Raw genomic sequence first — 13,355 nt, 5'->3', positions numbered from 1 at the left:
AGGCTCAGACCACGCAGAAAGTGAGAATTCCAGGGAGTCTTGTCTCCCAACAACAATGTGGAAATTGAAGCTTAATGTGCAAACTATTTGACCTTGCACAAGTGAAAGTCCTGGGAAGATAAATTAATGAGTGAATGACCTAGGGAAAGCACTTTCTACTACAGATGTGAATGACCACCTTTATATATTTTCCTGATGGCAGGTAATAATAGGGGACAAGGGAGGGGTAAAGGTGTATAAGTGCCTTGCAATCATTGCCAAAACCCTTCTATCAGAAGTGAATTCAAGATGTTTTCTGACATTCACAACCAGGTCTGTAACTCAGTCACATGACCAACACAATTTATGGACGACTTTTTTTTTTTATGATAGTCACACAGAGAGAGAGAGAGAGAGAGAGAGGCAGAGACATAGGCAGAGGGAGAAGCAGGCTCCATGCACCGGGAGCCCGACATGGGATTCGACCCTGGGTCACCAGGATCATGCCCTGGGCCAAAGGCAGGCGCTAAACTGCTGCGCCACCCAGGGATCCCTATGGACGACCATTTTGCACAAAATAGACCACTCTGGCCTTGCAATATAGCTTCCCTGGAAACCTGGCTAAAGCCTGAGAGATACCATGCTAGCCATGAGGAAGGCCATCCAGCTAGCCTTAATGTCAGCTTCCATTGTCTCTTTTTTTAAAATTGAGATATAATTCACATGCCATTCACACCCATAAATGAGCCATTTTAAAGTGTACAATTTAATTGTTTTCAGCATATTCACAAGATTGTACACCTGTCACCACCTGCTAATTCCAGAACATTTTCATCACCCCAGATAGAAACCCCCAGTCATCAGCAGTCATCTCCATTCCCTTTCTCATCATACCCTCATATGATGTATGTCTTTTGTGTTGGTTCTCTTACTAATTTTTCCAAAGTTTACTCATGGTAAACATACATCCACACCTCATTTCCTTTTGGGGCCAAATAATATTCCATTATGTGAATATACCACATTTTGTTTATCCATCTGTTAGTTGATAGATGTTAGGTTGTTTGCACTTTTTGGCTATTACAAATTAATGCTGTTATGAACATTCACAAGTTTTTGTAGGATCATGTCTCATTTTTCCTGGATGTACACCGAAGAATGGAAATGCTGGGTCATATGTTTACTCTATGTTTAACTTTTTGAGGAACTGTCAGATGTGTTCTGCAGTGGCTCCACCATTTTATATTCCCACCAGCAATGTAAGAAGGTTTGATTTTTTCCACATCCTTACCACTTCTTTTTTTCCAAAAATTGTGGCCTGTCTCGGTGGGCGTAAAGAGGTGCCTCTTATTGTGGTTTATTTTATTTTATTTTATCTTTTTTTTAAATTTTTATTTATTTATGATAGTCACAGAGAGAGAGAGAGAGAGGCAGAGACACAGGCAGAGGGAGAAGCAGGCTCCATGCACCGGGAGCCCGACGTGGGATTCGATCCCGGGTCTCCAGGATCGCGCCCTGGGCCAAAGTCAGGCGCCAAACCGCTGCGCCACCCAGGGATCCCTTATTGTGGTTTAGATGTGCATTTCCTGGATAATGACATTTGAGCATTTTTTCCATGTGCTTATTGGCCATTTGTGTATCTTCTTTGGAGGTGTCTTTTACCCACTTAAAAAGTTGATTATTTAAAAAAAAAAGTTGATTATTTGTCTTTTTATTGTTGAGGTATAAGAATCCTTTATATGCTCTGGATACTCGACCTTATCAGATACATGATTTGCAAATATTCTGTGGGACATCTTTTCACTATGTTGATGGTGTCCTTTGAAGCAAGCATAGAAGTTTTAAATTTTGATGAAGTCTAATTCATCTATTTTTTCTTTTGTTTCTTGTACTTTTGGTGCTGTATCTAAGAAGCCATATCCCAATCCAAGGTCACAGAAATTTATCCTTTTTTATTTTAATAGTTTTATGATTTGAGCTTATATTTAGGCCTTTGATCCATTTTTTAAAAGCTTTTATTTATTAATTTATTTGAGAGATATACAGAGAGAGCACAAGCTGAGGGTGAGACAGAAGGAGAGGGAAAGAGTGAAGTAGACACCCCTGTGGAGCTTGGAACCTGATATGGGGTTTGATTCCAGGACCCTGAGATCATGACTTGAGCCAAAGTCAGATGCTTAACTGACTGAGCTGGTGAGGTGCCCATTAAAAAAAAAGGTTTTATTTATTTATTTGAGAGAAGGGATGTGGGGGAGAGAGATTGGGAGAGAAAGCAAGACCAGGGGAAGGAACAGAGGGAGAGAGACAAGCAGAGTCTGCACTGAGCATGGAGCCCAATGTGGGGCTCTATCCCATGACTCTGAGATCATGACCAGAGCTGAAATTGAGTCCAACACTTAACTGACTGAGCCACCCGGTGCCCTACCTTTGATCCATTTTGAGTTCATTTTTGTGTATGATGTGTAGTGGGGGTCCAGATGCATTCTTTTGTATGTAACTCTCCAGATGTCCCAGCACAGTTGTTGAAAAGACTATTATTTCCCCATTAAATGGTCTTGGCATGGTTGTGGGAAAACAGATGTTCATAGATGTATGGGCTTATTTCCAGGATCTTACTGTTCTTCTTTTGCTCTATATGTTTATTTTTATGCCAGTAGCACACAGTCTTTACTTCTGTAGCTTTGTGGTAAGCTTTGAAAATAAGTGTGAGTCCTCCAAACATTCTTTTTTGTGATATTTTGGCTATTTTGGGTCCCTTGAATTTCCTTATGAACTTTAGGATCAGCTTCTCAATTGCTGCAAAGAAGCTAGCTGAGATTTTGATAGAGATTGCACTGAACCCGTTCTGTTAAATCAGGTTGGGGAGGATTGCCATCTGAACAGTATTTTTACACTTTCTGATCCACAAAGATGGGATTTAAATCTTTAAATAATGTTTTGTAGTTTTCAGTATATAAATCTTGTTCTTATTTGATTAGATTTATTCCTAAATATTTTATTTGATCTATTACAGGTGAAATTATTCTCTCAATTTCACCTTTAGGTTTTCATTGCTGTTGTATATAGGAATATAGCTACTTTTTTATATTGATCTTGTATCCTTCACTTTGATGAATTTGCTTATTAGCTCTTATAGTGTTTTAGTGGATTCTTTGGGGTTTTCTAAGTATAAATTCCTGTTATGTATTTCTGATCTGTGTATCTTTATTTCTTTTTTCTTGTCTAATTGCTCTGGTACTAATTTGTACAATTTGAATAGAAGAGGGAAGAGTGGACATTCTTGTCTTGTTCTTGATTTTAAATTTTTTTTAAATTTTTTATTTATTTATGATAGTCACAGAGAGAGAGAGAGAGAGGCAGAGACACAGGCGGAGGGAGAAGCAGGCTCCATGCACCGGGAGCCCGACGCGGGATTCGATCCGGGGTCTCCAGGATCGCGCCCTGGGCCAAAGGCAGGCGCCAAACCGCTGCGCCACCCAGGGATCCCTTGTTCTTGATTTTATAGGGAGAGTTTTCTTTTTTTTAATTTTTTAATTTATTTTTTATTGGTGTTCAATTTGCCAACATATAGAAGAACACCCAGTGCTCATCCCATCAAGTGCCCCCCTCAGTGCCTGTCACCCAGTCACCCCCAACCCCCCGCCCACCTCCCCTTCCACCACTATAGGGAGAGTTTTCAGCCTTTCACCATTAAGTATATTTTTCAAAGATGCTGTTAATGAGGTTGAAGAAGCTTCCTTCTATTCCTGGTTTGTTGAGTTTCTTTCTTTTTTTTTTTTAATCATGAAAGGGTGTTGGACTTTGTCAAATGCTTTTTCTGAATCAATTAAAATGGTGCTGTGGTTTTGTTTTTATTCTGTGGATATGATATATTACATTGATTGGTTTTTGTGTGTTATTTTATTTTATTTTTTAATAATAAATTTATTTTTTATTGGTGTTCAATTTCCCAACATACAGAATAACACCCAGTGCTCATCCCATCAAGTGCCCACCTCAGTACCTGCCACCCAGTCATGCCCACCCCCCGCCCACCTCCCCTTCCACCACCCCTAGTTCATTCCCAGAGTTAGGAGTCTTCCATGTTCTGTCTCCCTTTTTGATATTTCCCACTTATTTTTCCTCCTTTCCCCTTTATTCCCTTTCACTATTATATATATTCCCCAAATGAATGAGACCATATAATGTTTGTCCTTCTCTGATTGACTTATTCACTTATGACATATATTATTATTGACTCAGCATAATGCCCTCCAGTTCCATCCACGTCGAAGCAAATAGTGGGTATTTGTCGTTTCTAATGGCTGAGTAATATTCCATTGTATACATAAACCACATCTTCTTTATCCATACACCTTTTGATGGACACCAAGGCTCTTTCCGCAGTTTGGCTACTGTGGACATTGCTGCTATAAACATCGGGGTGCAGGTGTCCCAGCGTTTCATTGCATCTGTATCTTTGAGGTAAATCCCCAGCAGTGCAATTGCTGGGTGGTAGGGCAGGTCTATTTTTAACTCTTTGAGGAACCTCCACACAGTTTTCCAGAGGGTTTTTGTGTTTTAAACTGATCTTATATTCCTGGGATAAATATCACTTGGTCATTGTGTATAATTATTTTTATATGCTATTGGGTTCACTTTGCTAGTATTTAGTTGAGAATTTTTAAGTCTATGTTCCCAAAAGAGACTGATCTTTAGTTTTCTTTTTTTTCTTTTTTTTTTTTTTTTGTCATGTTTTTATCTAGTTTTGGAATCAGGGGAACAATATTGGTCTCATTCAATGAGTTAGGAAGTGTTACCTTCTCTCTCTTTATTAACAAGTGTCTATTGTTTCCTGAATGTTGCTGAAGTATTTTGGTCACCAAAGACTTCTTGGAATCTGAAAATAACTTATATCCTTGCTCTTGACTTTATGACCTTGTCTAATAGTGGAAAGACATCAGTATTTAACGTCAGAAGATCTAGAATTGGAACCTGCTTCTACCTTACTGTTATATGACCCTGAACAAATTGTTTGAGAAGACAATCATTACCTTTATTATCACTATCTTTTATAGCTCCATAATTTATTGGCTATTTATTATGAACTTTATTTTTTTTTTATAATTTTTTTAAAATTTTTATTTATGATAGTCACACACACAGAGAGAGGAGAGAGCCACCCAGGGATCCCTATTATGAACTTTATATGCCTTTATTGTCTTTAAAATTTTCACAAATATATGGGGTAGCTTGTAGGTAAGGAAATCTGGTATGAGGAGCCATACTTTTAAATTTGTGAGCTTTGGCAGATGGTAGGCCTGCAGTTTTTTTTTTTTTTTTTTTTTTTTAGATTTTATTTATTTATTCATGACAGACACACAGAGAGAGAGGCAAAGACACAGTGTGTGTGTGTTTAAAATAGCAACACCGGGATCCCTGAGTGGCGCTGCGGTTTGGCGCCTGCCTTTGGCCCAGGGCGCGATCCTGGAGATCCGGGATCGAATCCCACGTCGGGCTCCCGGCATGGAGCCTGCTTCTCCCTCTGCCTGTGTCTCTGCCTCTCTCTCTCCTCTGTGTGTGTGTGTGACTATCATAAATAAATAAAAAAATTAAAAAAAAATAAAATAGCAACACCAAAATAAAAAAATAAAATAAAATAGCAACACCTGTGTAGTAGGTAATAGTGCAGGAGTGCAGGGTCTGTGTGTACCTGTGAAGGTGTGGAAAGGACTGCCCCCTATCAGGAAATGTTTTCTGAATCAGCCTTCTGGCACCCCCCCCCCCCCCCCCCCCCCTTAACAGGACACAAGGGATCAGGAGCCTCTAGTGCTCTAGTGTTCTGTAAACATTCTGCCCCGAGTATTGCAGGGATGGTCTTGGTCATGGGCGGCTGCTGCCATCTCGTGGTGGAAGTCTCAGAATGCCCCACACAGGAGCAACCTTTAGATCCTCGCAGCTGGAGCACAGGACTCCTGCTTCTCTGACTCTAGCCTCACAGACTACCCTCTTTCCCTTTTTCCTTTGCTCCCCAGCCCAGAGGAAGCTTTTCTAGTCTAGGAGGAAGCTTCTATTATGCTCTATTTCTTCTTTAAAAATATTTTATTTATTTATTAATGAAAGAGAGAGGCAGAGACACAGGCAGAGAGAGAAACAGGCTCCATGCAGGGAGCCCAATGTTGGACTCGATCCCAGGACTCCAGGATCATGCCCTGGGCTGAAGGCGGCACTAAACCTCTGAGCCACCCAGGTGTCCCTCTTCTATTCTACTTCTAACCAAGTAGCCTATATTGGAGTTCTTAAGAGAAACAGAATTTGTAGGGTCTATCTATGAATTTATGCATCTATTTATAGATAATTATTTATTTTTTTATTTTTAAAAAATTTAAAAAATATTTTATTTATTCTTGAGCAACAGAGAGAGAGGCAGAGACATAAGTAGAGGGAGAACCAGGCTCAGGGAGCCTGATGTGGGACTTGATCCTAGGACACTGGGATCACAACCCTAGCCAAAGGCAGATGCTCAACCACTGAGCCACCAGGTGCCCCTCTATAGGGATTTATTATAAGAGTCTGGCTCACACTATTAGGGAGGCAGAGAAGTCCCATAATCTGACATCTGCAAGTTGGAGGCCCAGGACAGCAGGTGATGTAGTTCCAATCCAAGCCCAAAGTCCTGAGGACCAGGAGAGCCAATGGTGCACATCCCAGACCTAGTCTGAGGGGAGCTAGTTGGAAAACTGGGGGAGCTGATGATGTAAATCTTGATCTAAGACTGGAGGCCCATGACCCAGGATTGCCGGTGTCTGAGGGCAGGAGACAGACATGTTTCAGTTTAAGCAAAAAGAAAATTTGCCCTTCCTTCATCTTTTTATTCTAGTTAGGATCTCAGTGGATTGGATGATGCCTACCCACATAGGGGATAAAAATCTGCTTTGCTTAGTCTACCAATTCAAATGCCAGTCTCCTCCAAAAACTCTCACAGACATACTCAGAAATGTTTTACCAGTTCTATGGCCATCCCTAAGTCCAGTTAAAACAACATATAAAATTATCCATCACAGGGGTGCCTGAGTGCCTCAATTGGTTAAGTGTCTGCCTTTGGCTCAGGTCATGATCCCTCCCAGGGTCCTGGGATGAAGCCCCACATTGGGCACCCTGCTCAGCGGGGAGTCTACTGTTCTCTTTCACTCTCTCTCTGTGTCTCTCAAATAACTAAATAAAAAAACTTTAAAAAAATTATCCACCACATATTCCTAATGTGCTCATACCTCTGATTCCTCTTCTTCCTGTGGCTTAAAATTTAAGTAAAAATATCAAGAGTATTTGCAACATCTCTCTGATTTCTGCTCTGGGTTGTTTTCCCTTTTAGGCAATGGAGATATGACCCATTACTTGCTTGTGTCCTAGGAAGTGAAATTGGGAAAGCATACCATAAAGATAAAATATCTCAAAATATTATTCTGTTGTGTTTCTCCATCTGGCAAATTCTTGTGGCGATGATAGTGCCCTGAATGTATATCTACCTTGACTTTTGATCAAAATTCTAAAATAACCACTATGACTTTTTCCATAGTGGAGTAGCTGATAGGTCAGAAAAGCAGGTGAACACTAGAAAGTGTGTGTGTGTGTCCACTGGGGAGGGTTGGTTTGTGTCACAGTTAGATGGTTCAGGTACACGGTTTGTTTCCTCTTGGGTTTATAAAGAGGTGGGAGCTGGAGAGCCCTGGAAATGAGGATTCTGGGATTGGGGTCTTTTTGCCTTGGCTGCCTGCCCATAGAGCCTATGAAATTCTCAAAACCTGCTCTCTCTCCATCTGCCTTCCAAAAAGACTGTAAAGTGACAAGGCTTATTTACCTGTGGTGTTCCATTCCTACCTACCTGTTGGAACCACCCCTCACAGGTCTAATTGTTTTAGAAACACTGGGAATGACACAGGAACTTTATTTTTTTTAATTTAAATAATAAATTTATTTTTTATTGATGTTCAATTTGCCAACATACAGAATAACACCCAGTGCTCATCCTGTCAAGTGCCCCCCTCAGTGCCCGTCACCCATTCACCCCCACCCCCCGCCCTCCTCCCCTTCCACCACCCCTAGTTCGTTTCCCAGAGTTAGGAGTCTTTTTTTTTTTTAATTTTTTTTTTTAAATTTATTTATGATAGTCACAGAGAGAGAGAGAGAGAGAGAGAGGCAGAGACACAGGCAGAGGGAGAAGCAGGCTCCATGCACTGGGAGCCCGACATGGGATTCGATCCCGGGTCTCCAGGATCGCGCCCTGGGCCAAGGGCAGGCGCCAAACCGCTGCGCCACCCAGGGATCCCGAGTTAGGAGTCTTTATGTTCTGTCTCCCTTTCTGATATTTCCCACACATTTCTTCTCCCTTCCCTTCTATTCCCTTTCACTATTATTTATATTCCCCAAATGAATGAGAACATATACTGTCCTTCTCCGATTGACTTATTTCTTTTTCTTTACATTCATTTTGACTTTTCTTAATAAATTAATTTTTTACTGGTGTTCAATTTACCAACATACAGAATAATACCCAGTGCTCATCCCGTCAAGTGTCCCCCTCAGTGCCCGTCACCCATTGCCCCCCACCCTCCCCTTCCACCACCCCTAGTTCGTTTCCCAGAGTTAGGAGTCTTTATGTTCTGTCTCCCTTCCTGATATTTCCCACACACTTCTTCTCCCTTCCCTTATATTCCCTTTCACTATTATTTATATTCCCCAAATGAATGAGAACATACACTGTTTGTACTTCTCCAATTGACTTACTTCACTCAGCATAATACCCTCCAGTTCCATCCACGTTGAAGCAAATGGTGGGTATTTGTTGTTTCTAATGGCTGAGTAATATTCCATGTATACATAAACCACATCTTCTTTATCCATTCATCTTTCGATGGACACCGAGGCTCCTTCCACAGTTTGGCTATTGTGGACATTGCTGCTAGAAACATCGGGGTGCAGGTGTCCCAGCGTTTCATTGCATCTGTATCTTTGGGGTAAATCCCCAACAGTGCAATTGCTGGGTCGTAGGGCAGATCTATTTTTAACTCTTTGAGGAACCTCCACACAGTTTTCCAGAGTGGCTGCACCAGTTCACATTCCCACCAACAATGTAAGAGGGTTCCCTTTTCTCCGCATCCTCTCCAACATTTGTTGTTTCCTGCCTTGTTAATTTTCCCCATTCTCACTGGTGTGAGGTGGTATCTCATTGTGGTTTTGATTTGTATTTCCCTGATGGCAAGTGATGCAGAGCATTTTCTCATGTGCATGTTGGCCATGTCCATGTCTTCCTCTGTGAGATTTCTCTTCATGTCTTTTGCCCATTTCATGATTGGATGGTTTATTTCTTTGGTGTTGAGTTTAAGAAGTTCTTTATAGATCTTGGAAAGTAGCCCTTTATCTGATACGTCATTTGCAAATATCTTCTCCCATTCTGTAGGTTGTATTTTAGTTTTGTTGACTGTAAAAGCTTCTTATCTTGATGAAGTCCCAATAGTTCATTTTTGCTTTTGTTTCTTTTGCCTTCGTGCATGTATCTTGCAAGAAGTTACTGTGGCGGAGTTCAAAAAGGGTGTTGCCTGTGTTCTCCTCTAGGATTTTGATGGAATCTTGTCTCACATTTAGATCTTTCATCCATTTTGAGTTTATCTTTGTGTATGGTGAAAGAGAATGGTCTGGTTTCATGCTTCTGCATGTGGATGTCCAATTTTCCCAGCACCATTTATTGAAGAGACTGTCTTTCTTCCAGTGGATAGTCTTTCCTCCTTTATTGAATATTAGTTGACCATAAAGTTGAGGGTCCACTTCTGGATTGTCTATAGTGTTCCATTGATCTATGTGTCTGTTTCTGTGCCGGGACCACACTGTCTTGATGACCACAGCTTTGTAGTACAACCTGAAATCTGGCATTGTGATGCGCCCAGCTATGGTTTTCTTTTTTAAAACTCCCCTGGCTATTCGGGGTCTTTTCTGATTCCACACAAATCTTAAAATAATTTGTTCTAACTCTCTGAAGAAAGTCCATGGTATTTTGATAGGGTTGCGTTAAACGTGTAAATTGCCCTGGGTAACATGGACATTTTCACAATATTAATTCTGCCAATCCGTGAGCATGGAATATTTTTCCATCTTTTTGTGTCTTCCTCAATTTCTTTCAGAAGTGTTCTATCATTTTTAGGGTATAGTTCCTTTACCTCTTTGGTTAGGTTTATTCCTAGGTATCTTATGCTTTTGGGTTCCAATGTAAATGGGATTGACTCCTTAATTTCTCTTTGTTCAGTCTTATTGTTAGTGTATAGAAATGCCATTGATTTCTGGGCATTGATTTTGTATCCTGCCACGCTACCAAATTGCTGTATGAGTTCTAGCAATCTTGGGGTGGAGGCTTTTGGGTTTTCTATGTAGAGTATCATGTCATTGGTGAAGAGGGAGAGTTTGACTTCTTCTTTGCCAATTTGAATGCCTTTAATGATTTTTGTTGTCTGATTGCTGAGGCTAGGACTTCCAGTACTATGTTGAATAGCAGTGGTGAGAGTGGACATCCCTGTCTTGTTCCTGATCTTAGGGGAAAGGCTCCCAGTGCTTCCCCATTGAGAATGATATTTGCTGTGGGCTTTTTGTAGATGGCTTTTAAGATGTCGAGGAAAGTTCCCTCTATCCCAACACTCTGAAGTGTTTTGATCAGGAATGGATGCTGTATTTTGTCAAATGCTTTCTCTGCATCTAATGAGAGGATCATATGCTTCTTGGTTTTTCTCTTGCTGATATGATGAATCACATTGATTGTTTTACAAGTGTTGAACCAGCCTTGTGTCCCGGGGATAAATCCTACTTGGTCATGATGAATAATTTTCTTAATGTGCTGTTGGATCCTATTGGCTAGTATCTTGTTGAGAATTTTTGCATCCATGTTCATCAGGGATTGGTCTTTAATTCTCCTTTTTGGTGGGGTCTTTGTCTGGTTTTGGAATTAAGGTGATGCTGGCCTCATAGAACCAATTTGGAAGTACTCCATCTCTTTCTATCTTTCCAAACAGCTTTAGTAGAATAGGTATGGTTTCTTCTTTAAACGTTTGATAGAATTCCCCTGGGAAGCCATCTGGCCCTGGACTCTTGTGTCTTGGGAGGTTTTTGATGACTGCTTCAATTTCCTCCCTGGTTATTGGCCTGTTCAGGTTTTCTATTTCTTCCTGTTCCAGTTTTGGTAGATTGTGACTTTCCAGGAATGCGTCCATTTCTTCTAGATTGCCTAATTTATTGGCGTATAGCTGTTCATAGTATGTTTTTAAAATCCTTTGTATTTCCTTGGTGTTGGTAGTGATCTCTCTTTTCTCATTCATGATTTTATTAATTTGAATCTTCTCTCTCTTTTTTTTAATAAGGTTGGCTAATGGTTTATCTATCTTATTAATTTTTTCAAAGAACCAACTCCTGGTTCTGTTGATCTGTTCCACAGTTCTTCTGGTCTTGATTTCGTTGAGTTCTGCTCGAATTTTAATTAACTCTCTTCTTCTGCTGGGCGTAGGGTCCATTTTCTGTTTTTTCTCTAGCTCCTTTATGTGTAAGGTCAGCTTTTGTATTTGAGTTCTTTCCAGTTTTTGAATGGATGCTTGTATTGGGATGTATTTCCCCGTCAGGACTGCTTTTGCTGCACCCCAAAGATTTTGAACGGTTGTATCTTCATTCTCATTAGTTTCCATGAATCTTTTTAATTCTTCCTTAATTTCTAGGTTCACCCTTCATCTTTTAGCAGGATGGTCCTTAACCTCCACGTGTTTGAGGTCCTGCCAAACTTCTTATTGTGATTTAGTTCTAATTTCAAGGCATTATGGTCTGAGAATATACAGGGACGATCCCAATCTTTTGGTATTGTTTCAGACCCGATTTGTGACCCAGTATGTGGTCTATTCTGGAGAAAGTTCCATGTGCACTTGAGAAGAATGTGTATTCAGTTGAGTTTGGATGTAAAGTTCTGTAGGTATCTGTGAAATCCATCTGGTCCAGTGTATCATTTAAAGCTCTCGTTTCTTTGGAAGCTCCGCCATCCTGCAAGCAAACTGAACCTATGGAGGAGAGGCATGCTGTCCCCCCAGGTGGTCAGGGATAGGAAGTTAGCACCAAGTGCTGGTAACCAAAAGAGAGGGCATCTCAAGGGAACCTCTGATAATCCGTGGACTTGGAAATACATAAGCCAGACATAGTGCTGCCCCTGGGTGGCCTGCAGCCCCAACTTCCCCTAGGACATGGTCATTAATTAAAATGTTAGCAATCTTCCATGGTCCTCCCCCGATGTACCTCCTCAAGCAGGAGCTCGCTGCAGCCTCCTGGGTCCTCTGTGGAGCCGAAGGGTCTCCGTTCTTGTCAGAGCTTCTGCAGAGCAGGAGAACGGGTGTTCTTCTAGGCCTCATTGACAAGGGAAACAATTTCCAACCCCTTTGTAACCTTTGCTCATTTCTGCTTTTGATTTGCTGTGGCTTCACTTTATTGCTCTTAAAATTCGGAGAGCCAGGCGCGGCATGAAGCCCTGTCACCCAGGCTGACCTCCGTTGTGTCTTTGCAGCCCATGGATTACTCCCTGGTGATCCCTCTGTCAGTCACGGGGGGGGGGGGGGGGGGGGGGGGGGTGGGTGGGGGTGGGGGGGTGGCACCGGCCATCACATCCTGCTTCTGAGACCCAGGAATCCCCCAGGTTTGCCTGCGGTGCAGTCTCCCACCTGGGGATGCATAAAATAGCTTGTATCCCGTCCTGAAAAGCATGTTGTCCATGTTTTTACTGAAAGACCTTATTATTCATCAAAAGTCTGTCTAACTTAACTAGGTTACGTTGAGTTCTATTCCTGTCTTCTGAACCTGGCCAATTTGGAGGCATTTGCGGGGGCACGAGGAGAGGACTCACAGCCCCTTCCAGCCTGGCAGAGTGTGGGGTCTAGACTGAGGATCTCCCAGGCCTCGGGGGAACGACCGCCGGCCACTGCCCATCACCCCCCACGTGCGCTGCTTTGGGCCAGTGTCTCCCAAACTCAAGGTTCTGGGGACGTGCCCAGAGTATCACCATCATCAGTAATGAAGACAGAGTAAACTCTTCTCCAAGATGGCCCGACCTGCCCCCGGGCCTTGTGGCCTGTGACTCCCCACCTCGAGCGTTGTCAGGCTACCCTGGTTTCCTCACCATCGTCTAAACCCTGAGAGCTCACTCCTGCCGCTGCCATTCCCAGCTGGCTGTGACCCCTCCTAGAACCTGCTTCCTGCTCCTTCCCACACATTTCTAGCCTTCTTCCAGCCTCAATCCTGCCCCTAAATGTGCCCTGAGCAGTGGGGCTGTGGATGGATTGGAAGCCTCTTCCTGCCTGGAACCCCCTGACCCCCTGCAGGCCCTTCAT

The sequence above is a fragment of the Vulpes lagopus genome, chromosome 8 (assembly GCF_018345385.1).
Source record: "Vulpes lagopus strain Blue_001 chromosome 8, ASM1834538v1, whole genome shotgun sequence".
In the NCBI taxonomy this organism is placed as follows: domain Eukaryota; kingdom Metazoa; phylum Chordata; class Mammalia; order Carnivora; family Canidae; genus Vulpes; species Vulpes lagopus.
The sequence above is the reverse complement of the archived record's forward strand: the minus strand, read 5'-3'. Positions refer to the sequence as shown.